The sequence below is a fragment of the Nilaparvata lugens genome, chromosome 5 (genome assembly GCF_014356525.2).
Source record: "Nilaparvata lugens isolate BPH chromosome 5, ASM1435652v1, whole genome shotgun sequence".
Classification (NCBI taxonomy): domain Eukaryota; kingdom Metazoa; phylum Arthropoda; class Insecta; order Hemiptera; family Delphacidae; genus Nilaparvata; species Nilaparvata lugens.
Window position 1 is genome coordinate 3,045,273 of NC_052508.1, and position 15,841 is coordinate 3,061,113.

Here is a 15,841-nt window from a genome sequence, read left to right on the forward strand (position 1 = left end):
AATTCTATGTGATATATTCTGGCCAATATCCATTGGAATCTTAATCATGTGATCTCTGACTACTAGACTTTCTTCATGTGATATTAAACGACTAGTTGAATTGATAATTCCTAGTACAATGGTTGAGTTTAAAGCCACTGATCAATTCCATCGGGTTTTTCGTTCAGTAAAAAACCTGATCACAGATTAGTGATCACAGAATGGAAACTCGGCTAGTATCCTGACGCCAAAATCCGCCATTTTGAAAGAAAATGTAGCATTGTAATATAGCAGTAATTTTAATTTCTAACAAGATGATGCAGTCACTTGTCGTGGTCTTGGTGCACTCAAGTCTTGGTTAGATTGATACCTTCCATTCTGTATGCATTCTGTGGCTGAACCAAAGACCTTAAAGATGCTCTTTAAGGTCTTTGGGCTGAACGGTTGCTCATGAGTCATGACTGACAGATGTTTCGTCTGCTGCTTAATATATTTGTAAACAAAACTAGGACCTAACCTATTTAATTGTATAATCAATTAAAATGGAAAACCAACAAGTAATTGGAGTTGTTTTGAATTCTTTGTAAGATATTTTAAATGTTATTGAATTTATGTAATCATGCATTTCTCTTCTCCCAAATAAATAATAATGGAGTCCATTATTTGTAAACACCTTGTATTCAGCCATGTCTGTTTACGTTCAGCTACTCTACGTTCTTTTCCATCGGTTAGAAAAGTATGATGAGCTGATCAGTGAACGAACCGTATATAACGTTTTTTTTTTCTTATGAGTTAGACCAAAGACCATGAAGAGGTATAAACCCACAATGTCTATGCCTTCCCAATGCTAGCTCTTACTTGAAATTAAAGGCTACCATTGAGGTATTTTAGCGCGAGAAATTGTATAATATTTATATTTTATTTCAATATTATAGATTACAAAATTCTTCAAGATCTTTAGTATGTAATAATCTTTCAGGTTGTCCCCTCAATGGCTGAATTCAATTACAAGTATACAAGCGCTGCATGTGCATCGTTCAACGACCAAACAGTTCTTCGTTCAGAGCCACTTTCACTCACCGGTCTCATCGTTCACTCACCCATCAGTGGCTTTGAACTCAACCATTGACTGGTATCTTAAAAATCATTCAACGCTTACTTTATTGAAAATCAGTGTATCAACAGTAGGGTCTCACTCATGAATAGCCAACTGTTGTTTTACTTGTAATGTCGTGACTTATTCTTGATTCATCTCACCAAAAACCTTTGTGTCAGTTATAAGTGTTGTTTGATGTTCAGGTTTTCAGTCAGTTTTCCAGTTTAAATAGAAAATAGTTAAAGTAGCAATGACTTCAATTAAAAGTAGCAATGACTTTTACAAAAAATGATACATCTTCTAAAGGATAATATTAATATAAGCATCTTAATCAAAATAATGGGAGTAATGATTGGACTTGAAAAAAGCATTGCTTCCTTTCCACGGCACTTATTTTATAAATGAATAAAATAATTCTTTATGTAATTATTATTTTCTATTTTTTTATAGGTACTTATTTTTTGTATGATAAACTTATTTTTCAATGTATGGTAGTATAATTTTAGAATATAAAAATACTATGACATAATATTTGGCCTTCTATGGAATTTTATTTGTGTATGTTTTGGTGATGATTCTTTAAACTAAAAATGTTAAAACTATCTATCAAACCTCTTCACTTCTGAGAACTGGATAGAATCGTCTCCACTAATTAATTAGTAGTGCTGTTGGAAATGTTGGACGTTTATTTATTTTTTTCAAATTCTTTTTTTACAATGAAGCACAGATCGGCAGAGAAAAACTAAGAATACCTTGTACTATTTCTCTCCCAATTAGGTAACATTAAAAGTCCAAATGAGGTTATGTCTTCTAGATTTTCACAAAATTTTCTGTCCAAAAATATTTTTTATACAAACCATTCTATTGAATTTGGATGTTCCAAATACCGAAATGATAATAATTTATAACACTCAGTTATTTTTAAAATAGAGAATATTCACTTATTAGAGCCATTTTTAAACACGAACTGAAAAACAAACTTACTCCTTATTTATTCATGCATTGATAGATACAATATCATTCTCAATTATGAATGATTGTTTATGACAATTTTTATTGGAAATTCTCATCTTTTTGATATATCACAATTTCACTGAAAGAAATATTCAATTTACTGCTATTAACAAGACTTCATTGGAAAATGAAGAAGTTTGAAAGAGAAGAAGATGATATGATTTGCTTTAGTCCAAATCTACCTATTTAAGTAGCCTATATCGTTTCTTTGTAATTATTTTCTTAAAGAGATTGAATTAATCTGACAAAAATTGTTTTTTGTATCATTGTGTTTTTTCATTTATTTGTTGATTGCTTTGTACCTTGATGATGTAAAATATTATGAATTAAAGCCTTATAATACTGTAAAATGTAAAACATAACAGGGAAATCAATAAAGATTTAAATTAGTTGATAGTTTCATGCATTCCAAGAATATTATTGTTGAATATAAAATTGATTTATTAAACTATCTTATCATGTTCACTGTTTTCATGTTTACATTTTCCTGTATCATACATTCTTTATTGATTGATACAATAAGTACATCATTCAAATGATAGGGAAAGAAAAAATAAGGTAACCTTGTACTATTCCTCTCCCAAATTTAGATAAGGTTACACCATGGTTGATTCTAAGGCTACACTTGTTTTCGCCGTTTCCACTTGAATTGATTCTTCATATTTTTTTATTAAATCCCCCTAGCACAGCCACATTAATTTTATGTATTTAGATTCATGCATTGCACTCTCCTTTCTGCTTTTTTGTCTTATTTTTAGTTGAACTTTTATTTTTGATTTTCTAACAGTAGATATTTTTTGTTTTGTTCTGTTTTAGTTTAGCATGTGTCAGTCGAGCAGCCTAGCTAACACCCAGCTAGCAATTTCGTGGCAGCAGCTAAGACGGTATCACATGATAAGTCCAATCTTCCATAAATTTATTCTATTTGCCATTGTCTTCAGTACTTTTGTACTCAAACAAGAGCTGAGAATATCAAATTTTTTACTTAGAATTTGAATTTTATTTACCTCCACACTCTTATCCTTATCCGTAATTTATTTTGAATTACCTTCAGATCATATTTTGTCTAATTTAACAATCCCTTTAATTCTCTGTAACTTTTCAATCATTTAATTTAATTTCACTTATTTCCAACGACGTTAAATTGCATTCCTACTTCTCATTCAATTCTCTCATCAGTATTTTTCATGTAATTTCTATAGCTATATCACATTTTTTTTAAAGCATGTTTCTTGTATTTCAACTAATTTAAAGTCGCTCTAGATACTCATAAGCTGACACATGCGATCACTCTCATCTACAAGCCATTATATCCACTCTTTGCTTAAATCTTCAAAACAATGTTTCCATCTGTTATTTTTCGAAGAAAGATTGAGGTTCAATTCTTCATCAATCCATGACAAGCATATCCATGTGCTGGATAAATTTCTTAATTGGAAAATAACTGTACAAATTGATAATTTGAACTGATAAGGAAGATGTGTTTGGTGGAATTAATTATAACTTATCAGTAAAATTTCTACAACTTTTTTTCTATATTTATGTTGATTGTTAAATTTGAAACTCTTATTATTTAACTTACACTAAAAACAGAATATCTTATTTGTTCTTCCACTAATTATAGACTATTGGAATATGTCTCTCTCTGGCTCTCTCTCACACACACTCTCTCTTTCTTTCTTTTTTAAAAACCAGTTACGAGCTCTGTAAGAGGTTCTCTATTCTATTGCTACCTACTATTTATTATTTTTCTTTTACTTGAACAGCTATTTATGCTAAATTAGGATCCTACTTGTCAATCTGAATAATTTTTACCATGGCCGACTCTATTTATTGCTTGAAGCTTGATCCATCTTAACTATAAATATAGTGAGTTCCACGTTATAATGGTAGTAAAGAAATATAAGAGAACAGCGTTGCCGATTCTCTTTCTTGCCACTACAGAATATAGCTGATACCACTATATCTAATGACATATTAACTGTTCATTCTTGTTTAAAATAATCAATTATATTTTATTCGGGAAGGAAATATATTTTCAATTGAATAATATTTTTTCATTTATTAGAATTGAATATTGTGATAATTTTATTACCACATTGTTGAATAACGATCTGAAAACGTTGCGAAGCTAGAGAAGGATAGCGGTATTTGCTTCTTTGAATTGAAGGCAAGGATAAAATCGACCATAGAAAACTCTGATCAGATGACGAGCGTTCATATAGCTGCATCAGCAAAGCTGTCCTCAAGCAGACAACGGGAGATACAAGCAGTGAGTTACATTCTATACTCACTGGATTACTAGAATGAAGTAGGCTGAAGTATGACAGTCGTAAGGCCCATTGACGGCCCATTATTTACCGTCATTCAGGCGGTGGGACCTTCCCGTAAGGGACTCCCCACCGACATAAGCCATACGAATTTACTTGAATTTTATATTCTATACCAGGGGTCTCCAACCTTTTTCATCCAAGGGCCACATTGTTAATTCTAGGGAGGCTTGGAGGGCCAAAAACAAGGATGTACGTGGAATTTGACTTGTTGAACCATTTGCTAATGTCTCGCAATGGTTGATCGCTGCTTGTTTACTGCTAATTCTACACTTATTAATAAATGGAGTGGCTTGTAAGAGGAGAGTACTGAACAGTTGTTGTCAAAAATGTGTATAAATATATATTTTAAAAGATCTGTTGCAATAACTCTCGGCGGGCCGGACAAATTCCATCCGCGGGCCGGATGTGGCCCGCGGGCCGTATGTTGGAGAGCCCTGTTCTATACTACACTCACTGGATGCGAGAATACTGCTGCACTCATCTTGTCAGCTATTAGACACGGTTCTGCATGCCAGCAGTTGACAATCACTCCTCAAAGGTCTGTCATCTGTTTGAAGTTGATTACAATGTCAGTAATTGAATCTATTTTGCTATCATGCAATGTTTTCTCCGTTTATTTCGATGCATTTCTTCCAAGGCCCGACAAGATTAAAGCCAAAATATTTTATATGTTTTAATGTTTTATGTAGTCTTTACCCGCTACAAGCTTGAATAAAATATTATATTAGTCAATTCTTCCAGTTATGTGTTAATATGGATAATTTATTAGATAAAAGGGTAGGAAAATTTAAATCTATTTCTCCCATTATTATTGTTATCAGCTCTATTAGAATTGGACTGAGGAGGTAAACCGTTGGAATATGAATAAAATGAAAATGAAACAATTAATTCATTCTGTGGAGGAATAATGGACAAGCAGTAATATATTAAGTCAACTTGTCAATGATTTTTCCAAGAGAAATATCAACCAAAATCATTGAGGGGTGATGATAAATAATAGTGTTGAGGCGAATTATCTCACATGTTGATATTCTCATCAGAGGTATAAAACTAATCCATCAATTTGATGGTTGAAGGTTACTTCACTTTTTTAATTACTCTGATGAAAATAATAATACGTAATGGTTTTCCACATTGATAACGTGCATTGACTGTCCAGTATCGCGTTTGATAATAATATGGAAATGACCATGAAATTTGTTATAGTAGGCTTGTCTGCTCTTCTATACATTGACAAGGGGGAGTTAGTCGAAGCTGTTGTCAGTAGATTGTTGAGAATAATAAACAACACTCATTTATGCAGCTAACTATGACATACCGTAGCAGCAGTTGAATAGTGGGAGTAGGAAGTGTCAGCGCAATATCAGAAATTGGGAATTCGCCGTTTTGTAGAACTGATGCTATAGTGAGGTCCACGTTATAATGGCAGTATTTGATTAACATTGTTGTTGCTATCCTTGTCTATAAAGCAGATAGCGCTATATCCTTTTCTACCTCCGCAATAATTTTGCCAGATCGGTTTTCAACAAAGTAAAAATAAAATTAACAAACGAGTTCATATAAATTATGGAAATGTATTACGGTACTAAATACTATTGAAAGATTTTATTCCTGAAGAATAAAATAGAATGGAAGTTATTACAGATAAGCTATACCGGTATCAGCTATCCTCTATGGAAAGCAGTGACAAGGCAGAGAATCGGCAACGTTCTCCTACCTGTCTACACTGTCATTATAAAGTGGACTTCATGATAAGATGCGCAATAACAAACTTCAAACTAGCTGATCGGTGTGACGTCATTGGAGCTACAAAAATTTATTCTACCTTCTGTACGGTATCTTTTCAATGATAAGGTGTATGCTGCTGCTGAGCCGAGAGCTGTGTCTCTTCCTGGATCAACAGTTGTCAGACTCACCTTGTAGATGTGCAACTGAATAAGTCAATGCGAATAGTTACATTGAACTTTTACGAGTAAACCCAAATATTTTGAAAATTTTTAAATTAACACTTGTTCAAAACTATCAAAAATGGAAGGAGTTCTATTTTTAGATTGAAAAACCAAGAGTCCTCTCTCTCTGATGATAGCATAAAAGTAGGTACTATTGAAGAATAGAATAGAATAATATCAAATAATCGGTATGAAAGGCTCAACTGAGACCCTAAGGCCCCTATGAAGATACTCGGTTAAACGGAGAAATGTCAGCTGTTCGTTAAACCCCGTATGGAACACATCATGATGAATGCAACCATATCTACATAAGTATTAGCCTACGTGGATTTATTTCTTACCGAATTTGAAATGTTCTGTCCCAAAAATTTGAACTTTAGGCGCTCATATCTCAAAAAGTAATAGTCCGGGCGCAAATGTCATGAAAAAGGCACTCCGTGGTCATTTTTGAGTAACAGCCGTGGAAGATGTCTCAATTTCTTCGTTAGGTCTAGCATAATAAGGATCGTGATAAGGATCGGGTGGAAAGTGAAATATTGTCCCCGAAAAATTTATGTTTCAAATTTTTGAAGTTGAATAAATAATGGAAAGAGTGGTTGAAATGAGATGGTTCTCTTGAACATCATTGTTTAGTTAATTTTAAACACTTTGGTGGTAAAATCAATCCGATATCTCCCACAATTATTACTGAATAACAAGCGATATAAAAATTTCTGTCAATAATCACCGCCATCTTGTTTTTTCAATGATGTCGAATATTTTCGTTGTTTCCATCATCAATATTCTTATTCGTCTTGTTGTAACGAAGAGATTAAGATCATTTGCAAGTCTCTATCTTGAAGTAGTCATGAAAAAATCGATTTTATAGTTCTAGCTTGTTACCTCATGCGTATGGAAAAACACACCTGAAATCATGCAGGGTTTTCTTTGGAGGGCGCTGGAGAACTCATTTTTTGACGTACAGCGCATGAAGATATATCGTTTTAAAGTTGAAAAAACGCTCTAAATTTCATAGATTCAATAATTTTCTTTATCTCTTGTACAAAACAAGTTATAATGGAATGAAATTTGAACAAATTTGAAAAAAAAGTTTTTTTTTTGGCTTTTGAAGGTTATAACTAAAAACACATGCGTTTTAGAGTAAAAGTTTATGAAACAAAAATTGTAGAGAAAGATTTAAAAAATTATTTTCGTCTAAAAAAACGATTGAATATCTTGAACGGTTATTGAAATACAAGCGATATAGCAAATCCTGAAAGTTTTGGCGGCCATCTTGTTTCCGATGTGTTTGCCTGTGATTTCGACTCATCATCATCACGATCCTCATTATGCTAGACCTAACGAAGAAATTGAGACATCTTCCACGGCTGTTACTCAAAAATGACCATGGAATGGAACATTTGCGCCCGGACTATAATGATCGGAAAAAAAATGTTTTCCTGAGAAAACTTTTTCATTTTGATAGCTTGATGATATACAAATCGAAAAACTATGAAAAATATCACCAGTAGAAAGTTTATTTTTAGCCTTTGCACAGCCTTAAACGTAAATGGTGCATATTAAACTATATAACCATGTAGTTACTGTAGTGCATATGACCCTAAAGACTATTATAAACTACAGTAACTATATAAACCATATTTGGTTATATAGTTTCTGTATTATAAACATGCTTATAGCATAAATACACGGTAGCTTTGATAAAACTAACAATGCTTGACCTTGAAGTAGTCTTACACCTTGAACCTCGTAGTTATCGCGCTATCTTACTATTCTTTAGATCTTGGGAAGAGTTCTGATGATAGGGGTAGGCTACGATATACCTGTAATAAAGTGGACCTGTAAATCTAAAATAGGATATTGAAAAAACATTTACCTCTTTCAATACATCATTATCTGTACCCGCATTCACTGTGCCTTCGTTCTCAATTTTTTTTCATAGAAACGTCCTCATTCTTTTTACAAAATGCTTCCTCCTTGAGGAGACTCAATAATTTTTTAGTTGAATTGGCAATGTAAAAACATTAATCTTCTAGTTAATTTCAAGTTAATAAGACTAATACTCGTAACAGTGTAGCCTAATATTTTCATCAATCTCTTGTTATTGATAAAAAATTTGCAATTGACATGATTTGTTATTGATTTATAATTTTGTTCCCTTATTTTTCAAGTGATCTTTCTTCATTATATTCACAAGTTTCTGATTAAGTGTTAGAATAATTTTCTTCTAATGTCATGTTAATGTGACGCTATAATAATGAAGGAGATTGTTAGAAAATAGGATAAAAAAATAGGCCTATAACCATCCTCGGTAAATTAAGAATCTATATATGCAGAATTTCAAACTGATCAGTCCAGTAGTTCAGACGTGATGATTCGTCCTTCGTATTTCCTATCTCGTACGTGTATAAGCCAATCCTTTTCTTTATTATATTACTAGCAGGTAACCCGAGTTCCGCAAGGCTCTAATTAAAAACTTTACAAACTGGACCTACTGAGATCCTGTAAAAATTTAAAATAAGCCTATAATAATCCTCGGTAGAATGAGAACGGAATCTATATGCAAAATTTAAAATTAATCAGTCCAGTAGTTCAGACGTGATGATGGGTCCTACGTGAATTTCCTATACCATACGTGTATAAACCAGTTCTTTTCTTTATTATAATACTAGCAGGTAACCCGAGTTCCGCAAGGCTCTAATTAAAAACTTTACAAACTGGACCTACTGAGATCCTGTAAAAATTTAAAATAAGCCTATAATAATCCTCGGTAGAATGAGAACGGAATCTATATGGAAAATTTAAAATTAATCAGTCCAGTAGTTCAGACGTGATGATGGGTCCTACGTGAATTTCCTATACCATACGTGTATAAACCAGTTCTTTTCTTTATTATAATATAGATAATGTAAGTCTATCCAAATCAAATCACACTTGACAAAAAAATCATGGAATTTACTTGTTGTTCACTTATTATTTAATATTTATTATTGTATTTTGTTTGAAACCGGATAGTAACCAGAAAATCGGATTTCCAAAATAAAATATTGCTATTTAATATTGATGACTATAATCAAGAACATTTAATAGCAATTTGAAGTAACTAATAATTAAATTATTTCTGGAGATGGTCTGTAAATGATTTAAAAGGTTTGGACCACCTGTAATAAAAAATGATTCATTTTTGTATTAAAACGCGGAACCTGATTATATATTTCTGCAGTCGGTATGAAGCTAATTAAGCCAGATACTATAGAGGTACGAGTTTAATACGTTTCTCACGAAAATGTAAATCAAAACATCTTCATATAGTTGATTGAGGCAAAAACGTATTGAAAAAATCAAGTTTACCTTGGCGGCTTGATAGCTTATTAGGAAACTTCATGGTATATATCACACCAATTCGCTATAATATCACTAGCCGGCAGACTCGCTTCGCTCGCCTTATCCGTCTGGCCAGGGGACTCTACCCCCTGGACCCCCGGCTGGATCATCCAGTCATAGGACTAGCAGGCTCGCTTCGCTCGCCTGCATTTTTCATTTGGGCGTTCATCCTTCCGTCGAAAAGTCAAAAGAGACTTTCAGGCTTGATTCAATCACTAGTTTTCTTTGGATTATGTAGTGCCAGGTTGCAAAAATCTCTATTTTTATCAGAATCAATAAATACGGTACCTATTCAGTTATTTATCAATTAGAGACTAGGTAAGGATATTATGAGAACTATTGTATTTCAGTCTAATAGTTCTTCGAAATTTGAAACAGGAATGGTATGGAGAACTTAACAAACATCCATATCCAACCCTATATATGAATAAATTGATTTTATTAACCCTATTGCTTGATAAATGTAGAAAAATGCTTTGAAAACTCAAGGAAAAGCTTGAGAAAAGATACCCTCTGAACAAATGTTGGGAAACGCTTGGAAATCGTTGTAAAAGCACCTATATGGGGCTTATCTTTGGAGTCCACTCGAAGTCCATTCAAGACAAAATTTCTAGACCCTCTAGCTGAGACTGTATGCCAAATTTGAACATTTTATCTTAATTAGTTCATGAAAAATGTGAGAAAACGCAGAAAAACCGCAAAGGAACGCAAGAGAAACGCAGTAAAACCGCCCATCTTGGGCATATCTTTGAAAGTCCTCTTAAGAATGAATTTCTAGAGCCTTGATGAACTTCTGTATGAAATTTGAACATGATCTGTCAATTATGATCTTGAGGAGGGCTGAAAACCGCAGGAAAAACGCCGAAAAACCGCCGATCTTGGGCGGAACTTAGGCGTCTTAACTTTAGGCGGAACTTAACTTTCCAATGCAACATTTTTATACCTCAGCTGAGCCTGTGTACCAAGTTTGAACTTTTTATGCCAATTAGTTCTTGAAAGAGCTGAAAAAATGCAGAAAAAACGCTGGAAAACGCAGATTTTGGGGTATTTTTGAAAAGATTTTTAAATTCGTTCTTAGTGCGCCTCTAGATGGCTAACTACATGCCAAGTTTGAACGTATTTGGCCCAGTAGGTCTTTAGTTATGTTTATGAATGAACGAGTGAGTGACTGAATCAGTGCCATTTCACTTTTATTATATAGATTCTTTTTGTAGCTGCAACCCTTCTTAGTTCAAACTTGTTAAGAATTCTTTTTTTTTGTTCCGGTATCGAATTAATGAATTAATATACGGTATTATAAATTCTCTAATAAATGAATCACTGTACCTAAAAATGTGATTTGATTATGAGTGTGAACGCTGGAAGAGGAATTCGTTTAAAACTAGAATATTATTATTTTTGTATTTGTCGGAAGAAAGAATGATAAGAATGGAATGGAGTAGAAGCTAATAGAGGGTACCTACCTACTATTATAGAACTACATAGTTGTCCAGATTATTTGTTATTTTGTTATATCGTTTGAAAACAAGTTGATGAGATTCTCTCTCAAAATAGATAGGCACTTACATAACTACGGTAACTATTTTACAAAATGAAGCTAGATTTCGTTCATATCAACTTCATAAAAAACCTTGAACAGGAATGGTAATGATGATGATAAAAATTATAATTAATTCGAATATCAAATGAAAGCTATGTGTGAAAAACTGTGTTCCGGCCTGGGCCAATATTCAGTCAATATTTGCAGTTGCAGGAGTCCTTAGTTCTATTTATTTAGCTTTCATTGAATATATTGATAGGAGTTCCATGATATTCACGATTACTTTGATAAGCGAATTCCCTTACAAACTTGAATCCTAAGGGACACACTAGAAACAAGTTTATTAAATCATCAGAGAGGAAAGTATAAATATTCAGCTTTGATTTTTGATTTTGTATTCAAATTTTTTAAATAAGTGCGATATTTCTCAAGTTTTTAATTTATTGTGATACATTCTGTGATTCAGTTAGAGTATAAAATCAAGTTTCTAGATTCAAAATTTTTAAATCATCATTCGCCTGGACCGAAAATCAAGTGTGTGATTACATAACCTTAACTTTTGGACAACATTAACATTTTATCGAAATTTTAGGAGAGAAATAGTACAGGCTCAGCCTAGTTTTTCCTCCAATGTCATAATTTTATTATGATTATAGTGTTTTATACAATAAATGAATGACAGGCTCAGCCTAGTTTTTCCTCCAATGTCATAATTTCATTATGATTATAGTGTTTTATACAATAAATGAATGAATGAAGTCCCGCACCATAGCTGCTAAACATAATATTTTGAGGATTTCTCCTTCCACATCAGGTCGGTAGACTAGGCTACGTAACTGGCAGAAAAAAAATTACAAAAAGGAGCTCATTATTGACAGACTTCTTTAAAGTAATGATTTTGAATATAGGCCAACATGGAAAATATTTCATAGTGCGTACATTATTATGTTGAAATTGATGAACTTTCAGCATTGATTGAATGGGAGGGAATGGTGTTATTTATGAGGAATTCTGACAGTTTCAAGTGAATTTCATTGTGCTAATTTCAACTTCAACTAGTAATTTCTGATGAGTAAGCTTGCGCATATATTATATGAATGGAACACATGACGCGTGTCAAATTGGCTCTTCTTCTTGATGTACCTATTAGAACAATGTTGATACTACAGTATATGAGTGCAAGGGTATATGATTAGTTTTGAAAACGATCTGATAAAGAGAGGTTGATGACCGAACACTGAAAGATCGGAAATGCCGAAATTTCAAGCAGCGATTGGCGAAAAAATCAACGAAACGAAGTTGAAGAAGAAATAAGGGGAAGAATAAAAGAGCAGAAAAAGATAAACGAAGAAGAAGATAGATTAAGAAGGAGGAGGAGGAGAAAGATGAGAAAAAGGATAAGATGGAAGTCTGTAAGTAGAAAACGCGAGAGTGAAAACAGGAAGACGAAGGAGATAAGGAGTAAGATGAAAAAAGGATTAGATGAATAAATTGGGAATTGGGAATAAATAGATCATGAGAGGACACAAAAAAAGAGAAACAAAATATAATAGTGGAGAGAAAAAATAACATGGAAAACTAGACGTTGGTTGAAAAATGAGAAAAAAATAGATGAGTGGAAGTAGATGATGAAAGAAGAGAAAGCAAGAAGACAGAAGGAGGTGGGGAAGAGAATAAGTGGAGGAATAAGAAGAAGAAGCAGACGAGGAACAAGAAGAAGAGACTTAAAAGAGACTTTTTAGACTCTTTCTAGATAACGTGTGTGCGTAACCAAAAATATCATGAGCTACGACTGTATCACATTATCTATTTTCAATTCTTTATTATCTCAAGATTATAATATTATCATTAGTATATTCCAAAAGCATTATTTGTTCCAAGTCAAGTCCAGAAGTAAAATATAATTTAAATTTGAGTACAATGAACAAAAATATATGCTACATACTACAAGTATATTTTGAATCTGATAATTGTTTTATATTTGCGTGAGAAGTCGAAATATTGTTCTATTGCTCTTGGTAAAACTAATCATGTCCCACTGGTTCTATTTTTGGTAAGTACATTCATTACCGGGTTTACACTTTTCCAACCCTGTTATAGATGAATCGGGTTGAGCTGACCGCTAAATAGCATCCAACCCATAGAGGTCAGCTTGTCGCCAGCTATCTATACCAATGCTTTGTAAAATATCATACATATTACTCAACCTCCAAATTTATGCTTTATTTTTCTAACAGAATCACCCTGAAATGAGACAGTTCAAGGTAATTCGGTGATTTTTGAACTTTTGTGCAGCAATTAAGAACACTTTCTTCTAAATTCAGATGTATGGTCAACATTTTCTTCAAACACGAATACACCGCCACGAACAGAATATATAATAATCAAGAAAATTTTTTAGCAGAATTTCTATCTATCCTGTTCTGTCTTTGACCCAAATTTATCAGCTATTTTTTCAACAAGGTCGTGGTTAAGCACATGGCGTCCGTCTCTGTCAGATCAACTTCTCAACAGCTTGTTTAAACTAAAGTCGGTTTTCTCTTTTCGCTATTCCCCTTATAGGCCTGCCCTCTTCTTCGTATCAAGATGTCCTTTCGGCATCAGTTTCAAACAAATATTATACTCAATTCAACAGACTATTTGAACATCTTAGTCAATATTTTGAAAATAATCCCGAAAAAGAGATGAAGTTATAATTTCATATAACCAAATTTTCATTATAGCCTACAATATCAAAAAAATATTTTACAAATTAATAAATATTAAAAGTGACCTTTTAGCTTTATTCTAGAAAAACAATATGTGTATGCTACAGTAGCACTAGAAAGATTCAAGCCTAGAAATTGTTTAAATTGAAAAATTATAGAAGAAAATCCACAAATTCTACTTTTATACGAAATCACGATTGTTATAATAGACATTGTTACAGAATAAAATTATAATCTATATACATTTTGTAGAATCTATCATAATACCTAATTATTATCATATACAGTAAATTCATACAGTGAACAGTAAAAATACAGTAAATGTTTGAATATTTCTGTGTAATCAATATTCATGATAAATAGCAAATATTTTAGCCTACTAAAAATACAAAAAAGAGAAGTGAAAACTAGAAAAATATTATAAAAACAGAGAATCATTACAATATAAGCAATAATTACAATAAAATAAGTCATTATTAAATAATCACTCTGTTCCATAAACAGTAATTTAGGATTGACTTACATTTAGAAAAGAAAAGAATAATTCTTACATTGAAATTTTCCAATAAATAAACAGTTGAAGATAAATATATAAAGTGTAAATGAATAAAACATGGTAAACCCACCGATTAACTCTAATTATTATTCTTCTATATAAGATCACCAAATATGGTTACAATATTATCGATATAGATTATTGTCATAATTGGATAAACCCTGGAGCCTTTTTATATGGCTTACTATTAAGTAGGCCTATTCTGTTTATAGTTTACTCTGCTAATAATAGATTAACACGTTGTGAGTTTATCAACAGTTTCTGAAATTTTTCGAAAAGTGATATTAAAATGGCATAACACAAAAGATAATTGGCATCTATTTGTAGAAAATAAATCTATAAATAGTGATGGAACAAAATAGGAATGGAGGTGCCAAATATTATTTGAGTTCATCCGATTTCCAACATTTAGAGTTATCCACGGAATGTACTGTATCAAGGACAAAATTGTCTTAAAAACCTATAGTATTTCCTAATTGAGATGCTTGGTAAAACTGTCAAATTTGATAAGATTCAACGAAAATGTCAATAGGATATCCTGATTTTAAGACTGCGTCATTAAAAATGGATTTGTTCATAGTAATTTCTTTCCAGGATGAACTATTAGATCCTAATGATAAAAACATGAAGATTATAAGTTTTGTTTCAAATTCTAGTTTGCTTGATATTATTTATACCGTACGGTAAATAAAAACAGAAAAACAAGGTACAATATTAGCAATAATCAAAAAAGAAATCATTATTAAGTAATGACGACTCTGCTTCATATACAGTAATTTATGATTTACTTACATTCAGTGAGAAGAAGAGAATAATATTCTCACATTGGAAGTTTCCCAATATCAGTCAAAATTGTCACAAAACCGTAGAGCCTCATTATTAAGTTGATGAATCATCAATGATTCCATAACTTACCGTACCGTACCAATTCAAGATCTTCAATTAACTTGAAACATTAAGTAGATATTTATTCATTCGAAGTAGAAATTATTCGACTGAAAATATGTTGCATCATAAATTAAATACCTACTTGTATAATGTAAACATAGCAGTTTGTAATTTTCTGCAGTTTACTAGAAAATGGTAAATTGATAACTGAAACTAGTGTTTACTAGAAAATGGTAAATTGATAACTGAAACTAGTATTTGTATATAAATGAATGATTCACACAATGTCAAGTAATTTCCTTCAAATCACTTAGTAATGATAGATAAATACTATTCACAACTTCAAATCATGATTTAATTGGTGGGATATTTATTGATCTTCCTAAACAAATTC